Source organism: Bison bison, unplaced genomic scaffold (assembly GCF_000754665.1).
Source record: "Bison bison bison isolate TAMUID 2011002044 unplaced genomic scaffold, Bison_UMD1.0 scf7180017864461, whole genome shotgun sequence".
Taxonomy (NCBI): Eukaryota; Metazoa; Chordata; class Mammalia; order Artiodactyla; family Bovidae; genus Bison; species Bison bison.
The window spans coordinates 2280242-2301356 of NW_011495023.1; the positions used below are offsets into that span (position 1 = coordinate 2280242).

The 21115-nt window shown below is 42.4% G+C and overlaps 1 long non-coding RNA gene across 2 annotated transcripts in view; it reads right to left on the minus strand.

Annotated features, from left to right (window-relative positions):
- Positions 1–1009: 1009 nt before the first annotated feature.
- LOC105002989 overlaps positions 1010–21115 on the minus strand; it is a 21810-nt gene continuing 1704 nt past the window's right edge. The window contains exons 2-4 of one of the 2 annotated variants that reach the window (XR_827051.1): positions 6656–6795; positions 5946–6130; positions 1010–1684 (exon numbers count right to left, since the gene is read on the minus strand). This is a non-coding gene — a long non-coding RNA (uncharacterized LOC105002989). The remainder of the gene's footprint in view (positions 1685–5945; positions 6131–6655; positions 6796–21115) is intronic. The other variant, XR_827052.1, reaches the window with a different exon arrangement.

Sequence of the window (21115 nt, forward strand, 5' to 3'; positions counted from 1 at the left end):
ACTCCCCTGCCAGTGCCTCTGGCATCACCAACCAAGTTAACTACCTGCACTGAATCTGTGTCTCGGGGTCTGCTTCTGTGACCACAAGTCAAGGACCACCTGTGGCCACTGGAAGCCGAAAGAGGCAGGGACCGGGTTCTCCCCAGCCTTTGGAGGGAGCCCAGTCCGGTTTACACCTTGGTTTAAGCCCTCAGACGTTGAGCTTCTACCTCCAAAACTGTAGGAATTCATTTCTGTTGTTTAAAGTCACCAAACGTGTGGTCGTTTGTTATGGCAGCCCCAGGAAATGACTTATTCTGTAACTTTTACAGAGAGTAAGTCATTCCTTTTAGGAAAACCGAAGCAGCTTAAGAAGTGCTTACCTCTCTTAGATGCAGGATGTAATTCCAGTTTTGAAGTGGAAACTTACACATTCAGAAGTAGTTACTTGAGGCAGATAACATTGTTCTGCTGCATAAAACCCTCCAGTGGGTTGCATCCAACTGAGACTAAAATCCTATCTCACTGGGCTACAAAGGGCTACATAGCTCCTCCCGCCTCTCTACCTCCTCTTGTCCACACTCTTCGGCCACATAGACCTTCCTTCAAATCCTGAACAAGACTTAGAGCCACTGCACTAGCCTTGTCTTCAGCCTGGAACCCTGTCTCCCTGATGACTGCACAACTGACCCCTCCTCTTCCTTCAGACCTCAGACGCCAGCTCTTGAGAGATGCCTTCCTGGGTTCCTCTCTGAAGTCCCCATCAGATAGCTCAGTTGTAGTTCTCTGTGGAGCACAGTTTGGTATCTTTGGCTTCTTCCAGTAATCATGCTTTGCTCAATTCTTTCTCCTCCTAGACTGCAGGTTCCTCTACAGGTTCGAACCTTATCTGTGTGCTTCACTGTGAAAGTGAAAGTGTTAGTTGCTCAGCCATGTCTGACTCTTTGCGACCCCGTGGACTGTAGCCCTCCAGGTTCCTCTGTCCATGGAATTCTCCAGGCAAGAACGCTTCATGGTTTGCCATTCTCTTCTCCAGGGAATCTTCCCACCCCGGGATTGAACCCCGGTCTCCTGCATTGTAGGCGGATTCTTTACCGTCAGAACCACCAGGAAAATCATTCCCCCAATATTAGAACAGGTTCCAGCATGGAGTCAGGTTTTAACAAGTATTTGTAAGTGGGTAAATAAAAGAATATTCAAATTCTGGTGGAGATGCAGTTTAGTGGCTTTTATTGTTTCCTCTTCAATAATCGTTGTAAACCCAGATTGCTGTCATGAAGATATATGGCAAACCTCAGTGAGAGAATGCTTGGCTCATCCACAGGGCTCAGACCCTGACGATTCTGCCACAGGGAACTGTGGCTCAGCATGGACAGATTGGCTGATTTTTTTTATTTAACAAGACATACTCCAAATCCAGGTTCTCATATGAGGCCACCAGTTTTTAAACATTGTCTCAAAATATTTTAAATACTCTTTGAGTCAAATGAAGTATGTCTGCCAGTCAAATTCAGCCCAAGAATCTATTGTGCTGTGTCTCTTCTTCAGCCTTCCCGAGCTTCCAGGACAGTAAGAGGTAGATACTGGATATGTTGAACTGCCAGCTTATCAGAATTTATCCAGGGAAGGAAAGGAGAGCTGTTTCAGGAACCCACACACATGTAGAAACACAGGGCCTAATGAGAATATCCATGTTGGCACCATCCTAAAAATAAAAAAAGGAAAAAGAAAAAAATGAGAGCAAAAGATCACAGCTTGGAATAGGCCAGGCCTACAGTCAGACTCCAGCACCCAAGAAACAGCCTTCTCATTGTGAGGTGTTGCTGGTCAGTGAAGCAAAGCCCAGGGGTAACTGTGGATGCCAGAGCACTAAGTCCTCAGCTTGTGGTTTTAAGGCAAGAAGCCCTGCCTAGACCTTGCTGCAGGGCACTCTCTCCATAATGTGCACCACGTGTTTACTCTTTATGAATATACTTCATTCAAACACGTGTTTCTCCCTTCTTCCTGGGATTTCTGATGACAAGTGTTACTGATCCACCCGGGAGGTACCCGGCATGTTCTCAGAGTTTCAGACCCAGTCTGTGATTGCTTCTCTTTCATGTGAGACAGAAATTTAGATCAGATGAAGTCCCTGACATCCCCCAGCTCAGTATGGAATGGGGGAAAGACCCTGGTCAGAGTCTCAGCTTTTCTGGTTATTACCAGGTGACCACAGACAGGTCAGGTGACCCTCTCTGGCTCTCAGCCTCCAAATCTGTAGAAAAAGGGAGCTAGTGATGACACGGCCTGCAGACCCCTTCCTGTGTGACAGTCTTGGTTTGCATGACTGCGTTTCATAGGTGGTGTCTCCCGCTCCTTTAGGGATCACTTAACTCCAGTAGTATTGCCTGGAAAAGCCCATGGACAGAGGAGCCTGGAGGGCTACAGTCTATGGGGTCGCAAAGAGTCGGACACGACTGAGCGACTTCACTTTCACTTTCCCTTTATGGAATTCCAGGATGCCCAACACACCTGTAAGAGTGGAAGGAGCAGGAAGTGCAAGGACCCAAAAAGGAGATCATGGATGGGCTTCCTCCGTGCTCTCATGTGACCAGATCAAGCTGATGGAGAGCAAACTCTGACACCTCTTTGAACCAGGGCCTCAGAGCCACATGCATCTCTTGGAAGGGAAAGAACATTGTTCTGGACAATTCTGGGAAAGATGCTGAGGAAGATTATTTTTGATCACAGACAAACTCAAAATATATTTGCTTCTTATTTCCTTGAATAAATGATTCATGGAATGCATGCATTTTAAGAAGTTGAATGCTTTGGGGTTGTTTTCCTGGAACCCTCCATTTCTGAACAGTCTCTAAAGACCAGTAATAAATATACACAGCTGCACAGCTAAGTGATCATGAGCATGCCCTTACGTGTCTATTGCATTTGCTTTAGGAAAATTCATTAATAAATAAACATTTTCCATAAACATGCCAGATAAAACAAAGGTAATGAGATTCACTTTTAACAAGTCGATACTAAGAATAACAAATGATGACTTTTTAGGGGATTTTCCTGTAAGTTTCCTGAAAGCCTCATAAATCTCTTCCTTCACCTCCTTTTTTCCCTGACTATATTCTCCTGACTGAAAATACCCTTCTACAATGAAAAATCCACAGTCAATTACACAGTTACAGAAAAGACGGTGAGAATGTGGAAAATAGCAAATAATCCTGGGAGAGTCTTCATGTTCAAGTTCTCTTAATGCGCCCAAATGATCCAAGGCTGCAACCTCATGTCTTTTCTCAGGGTGACTGGTCTGGGATCAGCAGCCAGGGGTGTAGTGTGATGTCAGGAGACTTAGAAGTGCTTTGTGCTAGAATGACTTCCCCCACTGACACAGGCTTCCCTGGTGGCTAAAGAATCTGCCTCTGATGCAGGAGATCCAGGTTCAATTCCTGGATTGGGAAGATCCCCTAGGGAAGGGAATGGCAACCACTCCAGTATACTTGCCTGGAGAATTCCATGGACAGAGGAGCCTGGTGGGCTACAGTCTATGGGGTTGCAAAGAGTCAGACACAACTGAGCAACTAACACCGGCTTCTGTGTCTCCAGCCCCTACTGTGTCTGGCACATCCTGAGAATTCAGATGAATGAATTACTAGAGTCTGAATTGGCCAAGGTACAGGGTGATGTTTGTTTTGGCCAACAAAGTGTATGCAGCGGTCTCTGGGATGAAGGGAATCCAACCAGGCTTCCATAGCTTGATATACATATTCTCTAAAATAGTCATGGAGAGAGCAAAGATTTGGAATCTTACAGACTTTGTTGAGTCCAAGGTCTACATATACAAACAAGTTGTGTGAGCCTGCATGAGAGATTTAAAATCCTTAAGCCTACATTAAAAAATTTTTTTTATTTTTGGCTGTGCCGCATGGTGAATGGGCTCTTAGTTTCTTGACCAGTGTTTGAACCCGCTCTCCCTGCACTGGAAGCTTAGAGTCTTAACCACTGGACCACCAGGGAATCTCCTCAAGCTTATATTTTATTCTTATCCATCAAGGACTATAATATTCACTAAATCACAGGATGGTTGAGGAACAGAATAAAACATGTAAATTATCTAGCACAGCATTGAACACAGCTGATGCTCAATGTATGTTTAGGTTTTCCTCTCAACTCACCCCTATACACTAACCCCTTGGCTCTGATCCCTTTTCTTTTAATTCATATTCCTCAAGTAACCCAAGTAGGAAAAAAAGGTGCTTAACAACATACACAGAACATTTTTCTCTTATTAAGCTCATTGCATGGTGATTTATCAAAGTTTGTATTATCTGTTTTGCAACTTGGAGTTTAGAATCTGGAAAAAGGAACCATTCTAAGCCACAAAGAATTTCTATCTATAAAAAGTTTGAAGATGTGTATTCACCTTTTTCAAGGCTAGCTCTTGTTTGGTAAAAAGTCTCTATTCCTTTAATTTTTTAGATCTAAAGGAAGATACTCTGTTATTTTTCCTAGTATTTGGACATAACCATTGACATGAACGCAGTTGTAATATTGAGAAGATAATTTGCTTGAAGAACTGAAACATTACTAGAATTAATTGAGCCAAGGCCATTTAAGAATTTCTTGCCTTTTGGTGGGGGATACTGAGGAAAGGGTTCTGTCAATGTCTCTCAGCTCTGTGTAACTTCAGAGGGCAGTGTGCTCTGGAAATTGTGGAAAACCTAGGTTGGAGACTTAGCACAAGATAGAAAGAAACTGTATTTCCTACCAGACCATTCTTCCCACCAGAAGAGACTGCATGGAAAACACCTGGCCAGGGTTTGGCACAGCCCAGCATGGACTTGGTATCAACTATCATGAAAGACATTACTAATGAATAAATAATCCAAAAGAAACTGATATCAAGCTGTTACACACCTGTGTGTAAGAATGGGCTGTCTCTATGGGTAGTGGATATTTCTCTGGCTAGTTATTGAGAAAAGAGAGTCAATTCTGGGACAGGAATCAAGGGCTCTGGAGTGGACCTTAGCCTAGGATGTGGACAGAACATCTGTTTTCTCCCTGAGCCTCATGATAGCTGGGCGCCGACCATCCTGGGGGGCAATCCGTGGAGGAGGACCAGTTCTGGAGATTTGGCAGAGCTTGTACAGGTGGAGCCACGAAGAATCAGCACACAGAGCAATGTCCAGAAGCAGTAAGGTCACTGGTGCCACGGCTCTCAGAGAAGTTGCTGCCCAAGAGCACAAGGACCCACGGAGAGCACACACCACAGGGTAAAACCTCTTCACATGTAAGCCGAGGTTCAAGCCAACACTGGGTTATAAACAATCTAAGCACAGGATATATTCAGCTTGGGCTCGGATATTTTGCTTACGCACAGATTATGTTCCTCACCGTGTTCATCTCAATTCATTTGGTTGAGGTAGTTTCCAAACCAGTTTTAAAGAGCAGAATCTGAATGGATTGAAAACTTCCATACCTACTCACCAAACCTGGCATCCCTCATCAGCCGAGCCAGTGAGCAAACCTGGAATTCTTGTGCTTGCTTTGACAAGGCTTTTTTCTGCATTATGCCTTTAACACAAAAATTATGAAAGGGAAAAAGTGTGTGGAGTCCAGTCCAGCTATGATATTATTTATTCACCAGATACAAATTATATCTCCATTATAAATACAATCCTGAATTGTGCTTTAGTGGCAAGACTGGTTCTATGTTTTATTGGTGGAGGAAGCCCCTGAGATCTCTGCAACCCGTGGCTCGTTTGGAAAGCAGGACGCTTCTGTGAGGCTGTTCACCCTCTGCCTGATCACATTTCCAGACGCCACCCCAGCAAACAAGGCAGAAAGAAAATCACCAGAGGCATATCCAATGCACAAGATAAACAGAAGCTACTGGAAAGACGTGTAGGATCAGTAACGAGGCAAAAAAAAAAAAAGAACCGTAGCACCCAGTTGGAACAAGGGAAGAAATCACTCACCGCTCAGCAGGAGAATCACTGCACTTCACCCGGGCAGGTGAGCTGGGCATGTTTGCCTGTTAAATCATTACTGGGATTTAAAGAACCTGCATGAAGCAAGGCCACAGATTGATTCGCATGCTATTTATAATTCCTTAACAGTTTGATGTTTTGCAGTCAGAAAAATAGATCACAGGAATGATTCACTGAAAAAAAAAAAAAAGAAACATATATATTTAGTTCTCTCTGCTGAATAAAATGGCACAACCACCTTTTGCATTTTTCCCCATACCATGAAAATGTGTTTTCATTATGCATCACATTATGTAAAACGTGGTGCTGAGAGGATTCCTGCTTCCCTCACCAGGCAGGAGTGGAGAAAACAGCCTGAGTATGGAAATTGGGCCTCCCACAAACCATGCTTGGGGGCCCATCCAAGACTCAGAGGGGAGACCAGCGTCATGAGCCCAAGGGCCTTCAGACGCTCTTCAGAGGGCCTGGAGACCAGGAAAGAGGTGTTCAAATTGCCCTTAAACCCTGTCTCTAGAGAGCTCGGCCTGGGCCCCTTCACGAGAAGGGTGGAGGTCAAATTCATGTATGATCCTGAACCCCTGTCTACCACCTAGGAAGCGACAAGCTGACCACTGGCCCTGGCTCTGCAGCAGGAATTCCTGTCCTTTACCAGGGGATCATCGATTCCATTTTACAATGAAGCACGTTTGTTCTCTTACCCCAGGTCTGAAGGACAATCTAGCTACATTTTCAAACTATTGCTTCTGGAGAGAGTTGAAGAATCCTGTAGAGGTATATAATCTCCTGTTTGAGGAACGGTAGGTCTGGTTTCCTGGTGGCTCAGACGGTAAAGAATTGCCTGCGAGACAGGAGACCTAGGTTTGATTCCTGGGTTGGGAAGATCCCCTGGAGAAGAGAATGGTTACCCACTCCAATATTCTTGTCTGGAGAATTCCATGGACAGAGGAGCCTGGTGGGGCTAACAGTCCATGGCCTGGCAGAGCTATACAATCCATGGGGTCGTAAAGGGGCTGGACACGACTGAGTGACTAAGCACACACGGACATCTGCCAACCAGGAGCTGGCTTCAGGGAAAGTGTGTGTTCTCAATCACCCAGGACCATCACTGGCACTTTCTGTCCATTTCCCTGGGCCACACTGCTCCATTTGACACTGGGAACCTTCCAAAGCTGAGCAATTCCTCAATGCTGGTTGAACTCAAGCAAAGAAAACTGAACCTCCCCGCTACGCCTCTCCGCCCACTGAAGGCCTCTCATTGGTGGCTCTCTAGTATATTGAAACGTCCTCATTAGGCTATACATCTCTTGAGGTATGAGTTTTTGTTTATTCACGTGCATCTATTTCCCATAGTCTGGAACATGATGTTGCACACCTACTAGGGTGTGACTGCTATTTATTGATTGATTGATGGAGGCCTTCGACTAATTCAGACATTCACATGCAAACTTCCTCTGCATTGTCTGGAAGCCCAGAGGCCAGACAGAGTTCAGCTCACTCATTTTCTTTCTGCTCTTTCAGCATCACATCCAGAAACCAGATATTTGGAGCACTGATTCTATCCTTGACATCAGAATACCTTCATTTCCACAGCAAATCTATGAATGCCCTTCTCTCTTGTGCTCATGCTCAGTCGCTCAGTTATGTCCAACTCTTTGCAACCCCATGGACTGTAGCCTGCTAGGCTCCTCTGTCCGTGGGGTTCTCCAGGCAAGAATACTGCAGTGGGTTGTCATTTCCTCCTCAAGGGAATCTTTCCGACCCAGGGATAGAACCTGTGTCTCCTACGTCTCTAGCGTTGCAGGTGGATTCTTTCAATCCCTAACCACAGGGAAGCCCTTGTCTTCTTCTCTCTGGCATTTCACAATAAGAACCCTAACTAGTAATAATTCATTTGTTATGCCCTGTGCTAAAGAAAGCAATGCCCTTCTGGAAGGTGTATGTGTTTTAAAGAAGGGATCCCCAACCTCCTGGATCTCATGCCTAATGATCAGAGGTGGAGCTGATGTAACAATAATAGAAATAAAATGCATAATAAATGTAATGCGCTTGAATCATCCTGAAACCAACCCTCCACCACCCCAGTCCATGGAAAAATTGTCTTCCACAAAACTGTTTCCTGGTGCCAAAAATGTTGGGGACTACTGTTTTAAAGAACATAGGCTAAGTGAAATGACCTTGATTTATCGAAATTAGAGTCCAGAAAGCAAACAGGACTCATCCCACATGGGACTAAGCTTGCAATTGTTTCTCAGAAATAGATAAGTTCTGGAACAAATCTAATTACTTGATGTCTAACCTGCCAGTTTCAATAGGTCACCCTTCATTACTTTAGAGCATCTTAAATTCACAAGACAAGTGGAAATGCTAAAGTTCTGAACATCATGATTACTCACAAAATAGTTTACTATAGGAAGCTTGTAATGAGCAATGCAAATTTTTCTATTCATTTTTCTGATTCTATAAATTTTTCTGATCCTTTTTTGGTTTAAAAGTAGAAACAGAACATCTATATGGGCCTCAAATGCCAATATGTTGAAGCAAGGATTTTGCCTCAAAATCATATAGTACATGAAAATTTAAAATAGTGTTACTAGAAAATCACTAGCACACAATTGTATCAATCATTTCTGTCTTTGATCTCTGAGATGTTTCGTCTTGTCACATATTTTTAAAAGTTAGGAAGTTTTCACCAGTGTTATATAATGGGAAAGAAGGAAACATTTGAAACTAAGGAGCCAAGGTTAAAGTCTTGTTCTGATAATTTTCTAGCTGTATAACTTGGGACACATCCTTGAATGCTCATAGCTCCATTTTCCTGTTCTGTAAAATGTGAAAAATAATACCTATTTCATAAGATAGCTGTGAGCGTTAAGTCAGATAATAAATGTGGGAATGATTAAATAGAGCACTCTGTACACTAGAAATTATTGCACCATCATCACTTTTCTTCATTTGAAAAGTCATAGTGCCAATGTATGCATGGCCCTAAATTAGGTATCTTAATAGATCAAGAAAGAATCCCATTAAAAAAACATTGTATTTTAATTAGCATATTTTATAATTCACTGGAACACTATCTCTAACACTCAAGGACACTGGTTTTACATTAACTAATATAGTTCAAACATTCAAAGCACTTAGCTCCTGAGGATCCTGTCTAGAAAGTTTGACATGGTCACCTAAGAGTAATTAAATGAATGAGCAGTAGCACCAGCAGTAAGAGGCCTCCTCGTCTTGCCAGGTGGTTGGTTTTTGATGTGTAAATTTACCCTGGGCTCTTCTTTGTCTGGTCCTTTGCTACTGAGAGAAAGGCCTACTTTATGAAGAAACCACTTCAAAATTGTCTCAGAAAGATGAGAATAGCATATTTTTTTCCCCAAACATTTATTTTGAATTGAAGGAAAATTGCTTCACAATGTCGTGTTGGCCTCTGCCGTACATCAGCATGAGTCAGCCTTAGGTACACACGTGTCTCCTCCCTCTTCAGCCTCCCTCTCACCTCCCACCCGATCCCACCCCTCTAGGTTGTTACAGAGGCCCAGTTTGAGTTCCCTGAGTCACACAGAAAATTCCTATTGGTTATCTATTTTACACATGGTGGTGTATATGCTCGGAGAAGGCAATGGCACCCCACCCCAGTACTTTTGCCTGGAAAATCCCATGGACGGAGGAGCCTGGTAGGCTGCAGTCCATGGGGTCACTAAGAGTTGGACATGACTGAGTGACACCACTTTCACTTTTCACTTTCCTGCACTGGAGAAGGAAATGGCGACCCACTCCAGTGTTGTTGCCTGGAGAACTCCAGGGACGGGGGAGCCCGGTGGGCTTCCGTCTATGGGGTTGCACAGAGTCGGACACGACTGAAGCGACTTAGCAGCAGCAGTGTATATGCTTCCATGTTACTTTCTCCGTTCATCCCACCCTCTCCTTCCTCCCACTGCCAGCGTCCGTAAGTCTGTTCTCTGTGTCTGCTTCTCCACTGTTGCCCTGTATCAATAGGTTCATCAGTCCCATCTTTCTAGATTCCATATATAGAGAGTAGCATATATTTTTTCAAGTGTAGGAGGAAAAGCATTTATTGATCATGCATATCAAGACTAAGAAATCCAAGGTTTTTTAAGGAAAATGCTTTGTAAAACTTTAAAAAAATACATCTATTTACTTGGCTGTGCCAGGTCTTAGTTGTGGTACATGGGATCTAACTTCCTGACCAAGGAACAAACCTGGACCCCCTGCATCGGGAGCAGAGTCTTAGCCACTGGACCACCACAGAAGTCCCTGTAAAGCTTCTCTAAGAAAGAAACTGCTATGAGAGAATAAAAGAAAATTATATCTCAAAAAAGAGGGACAAAGTAAGAAAGGCTATGTACTCAGTGTGTAGAATAACTTTATATGCAGAATCTTTGGAACAATGTTTATACCCTTTGCTTTTTTGGTTTTTTGAACTTCTCTAATGAGACATTATGAGGGTTTTTTTTAATTATCAGTTCAAGATGGTGGAAGAATAAGACGAGGACACCACTTTCTCCCCCACAAATTCATCAAAAGATCATTTGAATGCTGAGCAACTTCCACAAAACAACTTCTGAACACTGGCACAGGACACCAGGCACCCAGAAAGGCAGCCCATTCCCTTCAAAAGGAGGTAGGGCAAAATGTAAAAGACAAAAAGAGACAAAAGAGTTAGGGATGGAGACCTGTCCTAGGGAGGGAGTTGTGAAGGAGGAGAAGTTTTCACACAGTAGGAAACCCTCTCACAGGTGGATCTATGGGGAGTTTTGGAATCTCAGAAGGCAACATAACCTGGAAAAAAAAAAAAACCCACAGAATACATGCCTAACCACAACTGCAGAAAAGAGAATTTTCCTGTGAAAGGCTCTAACCTAACAAGCTAACATGCAGCCTGGCCCACTCACAGAACAAAGGACTGAGCAAATACCAAAGGAGAGCTAGCCAGCTGCATACCAGCCCCTGCCCACCCAGAGGCAGAGAGGCAGACTTGCAACAGCCAGAGCCAGAAGGCAAGGGGCTGCTGCAATCTCAGCCCCAGAGATGCAGGCATCTTCAACCAAACCATGAGCAGGCTCCCAGCTGCTAACCACATCTTCCTGAGATCCTGGGTGGCTGACATCTGCCAGGAGGGTCACAGCCTGAGATCAGCTCTCCAGAGGAGACACACAGCACACCTGAGACAGTGCTCTCATGGGGCACCTGTAAAACCGAGCAGCCGGGACCACGGAGGTGACTAAGATGCATGGCCCACCTAGGACAGTGCACTTGCCAAGCACCTGGTTGTCTGAGCTGCTCAGATCCGGGAAGGGCACAAAATGCACGCCCAACCCACAGAGACTGAGCCAGAATTGTGTCTGAGTGTCTCCTGTGGAAGTACCAGGGCAGTGGCCTGCTGCAGGGACAGGGGCTCTGGGTGCAGCAGACCTGGGTATGGCATAAGCCCTCTTGGAGGAGGTCGCCATTTACCCCACCATAGAACCAACAGAACTTACACAGGACTGGGGAAACAGACTCTTGGAGGGCACAAACAAAACCTTGTGCACACCAGGACCCAGGAGAAAGGAGCAGTGATCCCACAAGAAACTGATCCAGACTTGCCCGTGAGTGTCCAGGAGTCTCTGGCAGAGGCGTGTGTCAGCGGTGGCCTGCTGCAGGGTTGGGGCACTGAGTGCAGCAGTGCGTGCAGCGGACCTTTTGAAGGAAGTTGCCATTATCTTCATTACCTCCACCATCCTTTGGCCTCAGGTCAAGCAACAGGGAGGGAACACAGCCCTGCCCATCAATAGAAAATTGGATTAAAGATTTATTGAACATGGCCCCGCCAATCAGAACAAGAACTAGTTTCCCCCCCAGTCAGTCTCTCCCATCAGGAAGCTTCCATAAGCCTCTTAACCCTATCCATCAGAGGGCAGGCAGAATGAAAACCACAGTCACAGAAAATTAACCAAATTGATCACATGGACCACAGCCTTGTCTAGCTCAATGAAACTATGAGCCATGCTGAGTAGGGCCACCCAAGACAGGTTATGGCAAAGAGTTCTGACAAAACGTGGTCCCCTGGAGAAGAGAATTGTAAACCACTTCAGTATTCTTGCCTTGAGAACCCCATGAACAATATGAAAAGGCCAAAAGTATGACACTGAAAGATGAACTCCCCCCCCAGGTTGGTGGGTGCCCAAAATACTACTGGAGAAGAGTGGAGAAAAAATTTCAGAAAGAATGAAGAGACAGAGCCAAAGCAAAAACAATGCCCAGTTGTGGATGTGATGGGTGATGGAGTAAGTCCAATGCTGTAAAGAACAATATTGCATAGGAACCTGGAATGTTAGGTCCATGAATCAAGGCAAACAGGAGATGGCAAGAGTGAACATCGACATTTTATGATTCAGTGAACTAAAACAGACTGGAATGGGTGAATTTAACTCAGATGACCATTATATCTACTACTGTGGGCAAGAATCCCTTAGAAGAAATGGAGTAGCCGTCATAGTTAACAAAAGAGTCTGAAATGCAGTACTTGGATGCAATCTCAAAAATGGCAGAATAATCTCTGTTCGTTTCCAAGGCAAACCATTCGGTATTACAGTATTCCAAGTCTATGCCCTGACCAGTAATGCTGAAGAAGCTGAAGTTGAACGGTTCTATGAAGACCTACAAGACATTCTGGAACTAATACCCAAAAAAGATGTCCTCTTCATTCTAGGGGACTGGAATGCAAAAGTAGGAAGTCAAGAGCTACTGGGAGTAACAGGCAAATTTGGCCTTGGAATACAAAACGAAGCAGGTCAAAGGGTAACAAGAGTTTTGCCAAAAGAACGCACTGGTCATAGCAAATACCTCTTCCAACAACACAAGAGAAGACTCTACACATGGACCCACCAGACAGTCAACACCAAAATCAGATTGATTATATTCTTTACAGCCAAAGATGGAGAAATTCTATACAGTCAGCAAAAACAAGACCAGGAGCTGACATGGCTCAGATTATGAACTCATTATTGCAACATTCAGACTTAAATTGAAGAAAGTAGGGAAAACTACTCGACAATTCAGGTATGACCTAAATCAAATCCCTTATGATTATACAGTAGAAGTGACAAACAGATTCAAGGGATTAGATCTGATAGACAGAATGCCTGAAGAACTATGGACAGAGGTTCGTGACATTGTACAGGAGGCAGTGATCAAGACCATCCCCAAGAAAAAGAAATACAAAAAAGCAAAATGGTTGTCTTAGGAGGCCTTACAGATAGCTGAGAAAAGAAGAGAAGCTAAAGGCAAAGGAGAAAAGAAAAGATATACCCATTTGAATGCAGAGCTCCAAAGAATAGTAAGGAGAGATAAGAAAGCCTTCCTCAGCGATCAGTGCAAAGAAATAGAGGAAAACAATAGAATGAGAAAGACTAAAGGTCTCTTCAAGAAAATTAGAAATACCAAGGGAACATTTCATGCAAAGATAAGATCAACAAAGGACAGAAATGGTATGGACCTAACAAAAGCAGAAGATATTAAGAAGAGGTGGCGAGAATACACAGAACTATTACAAAAAAATATCTTCATGACCCAGATAACCATGATGGTGTGATCACTCACGTAGAGCCAGACATCCTGGAATGCAAAGTCAAGTGGGCCTTAGGAAGCATCACTCTGTACAAAGCTAGTGGAGGTGATGGAATTCCAGTTGAGCTGTTTCAAATACTAAAAGATGATGCCATGAAAGTGCTGCACTCATTATGTCAGCAAATACGGAAAACTCAGCAGTGGCCACAGGACTGGAAAATGTCAGTTTTCATTCCAATCCCAAGGAAAGGCAATGCCAAAGAATGTTCAAACTACCACATAATTGCACTCGTCTCACATGCTAGCAAAGTAATACTCAAAATTCTCCAAGCCAGGCTTCAACAATACATGAACCGTGAGTTTCCAGATGTTCAAGCTGGATTTAGAAAAGGCAGAGGAACCAGAGATCAAATTGCCAACATCTACTGGATCATTGAAAAAGCAAGAGAGTTCCAGAAAAACATCTACTTTTGCTTTTTTGACCATGCCAAAGCCTTTGACTTCGGAAATTCTGGATGGAAATACCAGACCACCTGACCTGCCTCCTGAGAAATCTGTATCCAGGCCAGGAAACAACAGTTAGAACTGGACATGGAACAACAGACTGGTTCCAAATTGGGAAAGGAGTATGTCAAGGCTATATATTGTCACCCTGCTTATTTAACTTACATGCAGAGTACATCATGCGAAATGCTGGGTTGGAGGAAGCACACGCTGGAATCAAGATTGTGGGGAGAAATGTCAATAACCTCAGATATGTAGATGACACCACCCTTATGGCACAAAGTGAAGAGGAACTAAAGAGCTTCTTGATGAAAGTGAAAGAAGAGAGTGAAAAGTTGGCTTAAAACTCAACATTCAGAAAACTAAGATCATGGCATCTGATCCCCATGGCAAAAAGATGGGGAAACTATGGAAACAGTGACAGACTTTATTTTCTTGGGCTCCAAAATCACTGCAGATGGTGACTGCAGCCATGAAATTAAAAGACGCTTACTCCTTGGAAGAAAAGCTATGACCAACTTAGAGAGTATATTAAAAACCGGAGAGATTACTTTACCAACAAAGGTCCATCTAGTCAAAGCTATGGTTTTTCCAGTAGTCATGTATGGATGTGAGAGTTTGGCTATAAAGAAAGCTGAGCACTGAAGAATTGATGCTTTTGAACTGTCATGTTGGAGAAGTCTCTTGAAAGTCCCTTGGACTGCAAGGATATCCAATCAGTCCATCCTAAAGGAAATCAGTCCTGAATATTCATTGGAAGGACTGATGCTGAAACTGAAACTCTAATACTTTGGCCACCTGATGAGAAGAACCAACTTATTGGAAAAGACCCTGATTTGGGAAAGATTGAAGGCAGGAGGAGAAGGGGATGACAGAGGTTGAGTTGGTTGAATGGCATCACCGACACAATGGACATGAGTTTGAGTAAACTCCGGGAGTTGGTGATGGACAAGGAAGCCTGGCATGCTGTAGTCCATGTGGTTGCAAAGAGTCAGATGTGACTGAGCAACTGAACTGAACTGAAGGAAAATTTTAAAAAAATATTTTCCACTATCTTATTTGATGGCAAAAGGGAAAGACAGCAAATCAAAGGAATATTGTAAAATTACAGACTATAGTTGAATATTTCCAATGACCTGATAGGTTTTTCCAAGGTTGTTGCTCAATTGCTCAGTCGTGTCTGATTATTTTCGACCCCATGGACTGCAGCACACCAGGCTTCCCTGTCCTTCACCATGTCCTGGAGCTTTCTCAAACTCATGTCCATCGAGTCAGTGATGCAATCCAACCATCTCATCCTCTGTTGTCCCCTTCTCCTCCTGCCTTCAATCTTTCCCAGCATCAGGGTCTTTTCCAAACAGTTGGTTCTTCCCATAAGGTAGCCAAAGTATTGGAGTTTCAGCTTCAGCATCAGTCCTTCCAATGAATATTCAGAGTTGATTTCCTTAAGGATTGACTGGCTGGATCTCCTTGCAGTTCAAGGAACTCTCAGGAGTCTTCTCCAACACCACATTTCAAAAGCATCAGTTCTTCAGCACTCAGATTTCTTTATGGTCCAACTTTCACATCCATACATGACTACTGGAAAAACCATAGCTTTGACTAGACGGACCTTTGTTGGCAAGGTACTGGCTCTGCTTTTTTTTTTTTGGCTCTGCTTTTTAATATGCCATCTAGGTTTGTCATAGAGGTAAATTTTATTTAATTCTACTGAGTCTTATTGAGCTGTTCAAACCAGAACTGTGTGTTAAATTGTATTTCTTTATTTGCTTATCATCACAATTCAATAATAGTTAATAATAAGAGTTACTGTGTATCATCATTTACAATGGGCCACACCCAATGTTAGCATCTTTACCTACATTATGGCTTTAAATCTCCAAAATGGCCTTTGAAGTACACACCATTCATATTCATACTTTCTAGCACAAAAAATCACTTCATGGGAAATAGATAGGGAGACAGTGGAAACAGTGTCAGACTTTATTTTTTTGGCTCCAAAATCACTGCAGATGGTGACTGCAGCCATGAAATTAAAAGACGCTTACTCCTTGGAAGGAAAGTTATGACCAACCTAGATAGCATATTCAAAAGCAGAGACATTACTTTGCCAACAAAGGTCCGTCTAGTCAAGGCTATGGTTTTTCCTGTGGTCATGTATGGATGTGAGTTGGACTGTGGAGAAAGCTGAGTGCCAAAGAATTGATGCTTTTGAACTGTGGCGTTGGAGAAGACCCTTGAGAGTCCCTTGGACTGCAAGGAGATCCAACCTGTCCATTCTAAAGGAGATCAGTCCTGGGTGTTCTTTGGAAGGAATGATGCTAAAGCTGAAACTCCAGTACTTTGGCCACCTCATGCAAAGAGTTGACTCATTGGAAAAGACTCTGATGCTGGGAGGGATTGGGGGCAGGAGGAGAAAGGGATGACAGAGGATGAGATGGCTGGATGGCATCACTGACTCGATGGATGTGAGTCTGGGTGAACTCCGGGAGTTGGTGATAGACAGGGAGGCCTGGCGTGCTGCAATTCATGGGATTGCAAAGAGTCGGACACGACTGAGTGACTGAACGGACTGACTGCCTGAGCACAAAAAATTAAGTGATCATACCTAAGGTCACACATCCAATAAGAGGAAGATTCCAGGTCACATCAGTAGCAATGCCAACAACCTATCACTTAGCACATGTGGTGCTACCAAATGCAGAAAGTGCTTATTGGATATTAGCTGATTACAGTTTTGATTGAATATAATGAAAATATACTAACTTATAAAATGTAATCTGCCACATCACTGTAGTTTTATAGATTTGAGTTAAAAATTTGAAGTTATATTGCATGTATAATATTTGATTAAATAGTTTCAGATAACCAAACTAAGCCTAGACTAGGAAACTTGCACCTAGCTCTAATAAGTAATCTATATTCTGACATCATTTTACTTTTGAACAGCTAAATTACGTAGGGGACTAGAATCCCAGAAAAGGTTCTGAGGAGAATCTCTCCCATGCTTAACATGCAATGATTAAAGGGTGAAATAGCCCTAAGCTTGAATTCCCTCACGGCTTAGGTTATGCCCTAAACATTACATTTATGCTGTAATTTTGTTTCATTTTGGTGTAAAGAAAGGAACTGTTACAGGCAATGCCTATTGAGCTGTTGTGGTCAAATATTTATTAAAAAGACCATATTGATTTGCAGATTATGACTGACCACATATGAACCCTTCTTTCCAGTGACATTCTTATTTAAGGTATTGATTAAGGGCTTTTCATGCAGAAAGCATTTCTCTTGTCAGTTCAGTTATGCTGGCTTTTGTAATAAGCTAATTTGATTTCCTTTTTTAACCTTTGTTTGATTAGGGGAACGACATTTGCATTAAAATTCAAGAGAGATGAAGTCTGCCATCGATCTTGACTTCCTCATGGACCTCTTGTACTGAGCGAAAGATGATTTAGAGAATGTCAAGAGTCTTGGAACAACCATAATGAGAGAGGGAAAAAAATCACTTCAGACTTACACACCAGAAAGGGCTTATTTGACAGAAAGGGCAATTGCATTTGGTGGATATATTTTAGAGAAATCAAATTCAGGAAGTTTAATTTTGTTCTTAGGGCAAGTCATGAAGAAAGCTGTAAGATGAACTGCCGTTAATAAAGTACTCTCTAGTTAAACCAAAACATTTCCAAACCACTGAAGAGGTTAAGCAAAACATGTATATTGTTACTTGCCGCAAAGGAGGAAGAAGAGTAAATTCTAATATTTCTTTATAAACATGTTCCTGGTAAAATACTAACCTCAAACAAGTTTGTGGTTAAATAGAGTTAATCCTTTTCATACTGTTCATGGGGTTCTCAAGGCAAAAAAGAAAGAAAGCTTAGCACCAAAGAATTGATGCTTTTGAACTGTGCTGTTGGAGAAGATTCTCGAGAGTCCCTTAGACTGCAAGGAGATCAAACCAGTCAATCGTAAAGGGAATCAGTCCTGAATATTCATCGGAAGAACTGATGCTGAAGCTGAAACTCCAATACTTTGGTCACCTGATGTGAAGAACTGAATCTTTGGAAAAGATCCTGGTGCTGGGAAAGATTGAAGGCAGGAGGAGAAGGGGATGACAGAGGATGAGATAGATGGCATCACCAACTCAATGGACATGAGTTTGAGCAAGCTCAGGGAGTTGGTGATGGACAGGGAAGTCTAATGTGCTGCAGTCCATGGTATCGCAAAGAGTTGGACACAACTGAGCAACTAAACTGAGAGTTAATCCCCTATTGCTGTCCCTGAGAATTGTGGAGATAAAACCCACATCAGTTCAAGTCCTCCACTGGCGTTGTTGTTATTGTTCAGTCGCTCAGTCATGTCTGACTCTTTGTGACCCATGGACTGCAGCACACCAGGCTTCCCTGTCTTTCTCCATCTCCAGGAACTTGCTCAAACTCATGTCCATTGAAGTCGATGATGCCATCCAACCATCTCATCCTCTGTCGCCCCCTTCTCCTCCTGCCCCCAGTCTTGCCCAGCATCAGAGTCTTTTCCAATGAGTCAGCTCCCCCAGGCTTAATCAGTCTTCTTTCATAATAACACTCAAAGATATGTGCAACTTCTTACAGTTGCCTTTGACTCTGGATCCTTTTCCTAGGGAGGAAATCAATGTATTCTGTGGCTTCAATAGCTTAGTTCCATTACTTATTCCTGAAATCTCCAAAGATCTCTATTTGGATCTTTTCTGGCAATGAAGACTCTTTCCATTTTATAAGGAGTTTCACTGGGCTGGGGATTTTTAGTTCAAGAGAAATTGAATGATGAACCTAAAATGAACCTAGGAATGTATTAAATGCTCAGTGGAATACATGGACACTGTATCACATGGGCCCACCCATTCCTTCTACAATAGCGACTCAGAATGTTTTTCAGCTGACACAATGTAGGAGTTAGAAAAATCAAAAGACAAGAAAGGGGAAAAACTTGCAAGCAATTGGTTGCAAAATTTCTGGTTCCCAATAAAATTGGAAACTCTCTTCGCTCAATTGGGTAAATTCTCATGATTCTAGGTCACTTGGAAGAACTTTGAGGGTCAGCAGGTCTTTGCTAACTTCTTTTTCTCTGGAAAAGTCATTGAGTATATTTACTGAAAGTAACTTTCCATTTTCCATTGTTCTGCCAGAGGTGATTCATCTCCAGTCCCCAGTTTCCCAATTTTATAGCTTAAAGTTGTGGCTTGACTCTTTTTATATTAATTCTTAAATTAATGTAAATTGATATATTTCTCCTTTAAAATAAGATAAGCTAAGATACTAGGAAATCAACTTCTTAAAAACCCAATTCAATTTGGAAGTATATAGTTGACTTTTGGCCTATGGCATTAAAGGTAAATTTAATGCTTCCTTTCTTCTGTGAGTAATATTACACAATTATACACATTTTAAGGACTGCAGATAAAATATGATTATTCAGAGAAAGACCGATGTTCAGCTGCTATCTGTGGTTCTACAGCAATAATTAGATTCTAATTAGGAAAGAATAAGAACCAATGAACACCAGGAGAAGAAAGGACTGTAAAGAAGGTACGACCTTGTCTTGTTATAGATGAGGAAATTTGGTCAAAGAGAGGGAACTGCCATGTGAAATATTTCCAAATTAATAAAATAAGACAACTACAATTTACTTTCAAATTCCATGAAGTTAGGTTCTTTTACAGTAAATATGACACCATTTAATCTTATGTCTAACAAATAATTGAGATGAAAAATGTTCCACTGATGCCACCAAGCTTTCATACCGTTAGTAGTATGGAAGTAGATTATCCATAAAACGTGGCAGAAGAATTTAAGGAAAGTATTTTCATATGTCCCATATGGGCAAATCATTAACTGTTCTTTCATGTTGTGAGCCCAAAAGCATCTCTATTATATTTTATATTGTGTTAAAATCAATATAATGTAATATAAAATTCATCCAGAGGATAACATATTTATGTATTCCCAAGGCATTTTTAGTTGAGACATTTATTTGGACTTTAATTTTAAAAATAACACTGCTTAGCTTCTGCCTCCATTGTTCCTCCCATTTTATTACAGCCCCCAGTCCTGGCACCTGGGAAATTCATCAGACTCATCTCTGTGGAGGTTTAGAGGGCAGACACATCATTTTTTTAAATCTTCAGTTGCCCTTCAAATCCGCTGAACAGAATTCCTTATCTCCTAACAAAGATTTTACTAGAGTATTTTATGTGTAATTCATCGGAATAGCTGCTAAGCTGTTCAATTTTATTTTTAAAAGGTAGGAGCGTTGTGGCAGACAAGCCTGAGGTTTAGAAAGCCTGATTCTGCTTGCCTTTCATTTTCCCTGTGGCCTCTGAAGTGTGGTTTATTGGTAACCACCACGTTGCTATTCCTGTCTCAACTGACTCCTCATTACTCAAAGCCAATAATAATTGCTAAATATGACTAATATCACATGGAAGTTCGCAAAGTTCACTGCTAACCTTCATTCCAGCTCAAAATGTTTTCAAGGTTAATAGATTGATCTCGAGCTGAGATATGATGCATTTATAAAAAGGGAGAAAATGAAAAATTTGGCATCAACAATATGCGAACAGTTTTAAATGATTCATTTGTTACATTTGGACTGTAGCCATGAAATTCATTTGATATATATCACATAGTTATATTCTAACCTAGACACTGGAAAATAAATTAATGATGCATTTTAACATTAGACAATTTTACGAACACACACACACACACATTAATCCAGGATGAGAATCAGGGCATTAAAACTTACTGGCTATTCCAGCTGGGGAATACTAGGCATTTAAGACAGAGCTAACCACTTTCAAAGACTGAGACTGCTCTAACACACAGCTCAGCTACAGCTGTGACCTTAAGAGGCTAGTTGCCAATTGTGTCTCTTGGTGTCCTTGCTTGGAGGAAAGACAAATGAAATTCCTGACCTCATCTCAGTTCTGTGCTTCCTACAGTTTTTGGTACCCAGGTTCCGGCCCACAGAATCTCCTGTTTTGCCCACACCCTTGATTGGACTCATTAAGGTTTCTAGGGTCCCAGAGAGACCTAAACCACCGCCTT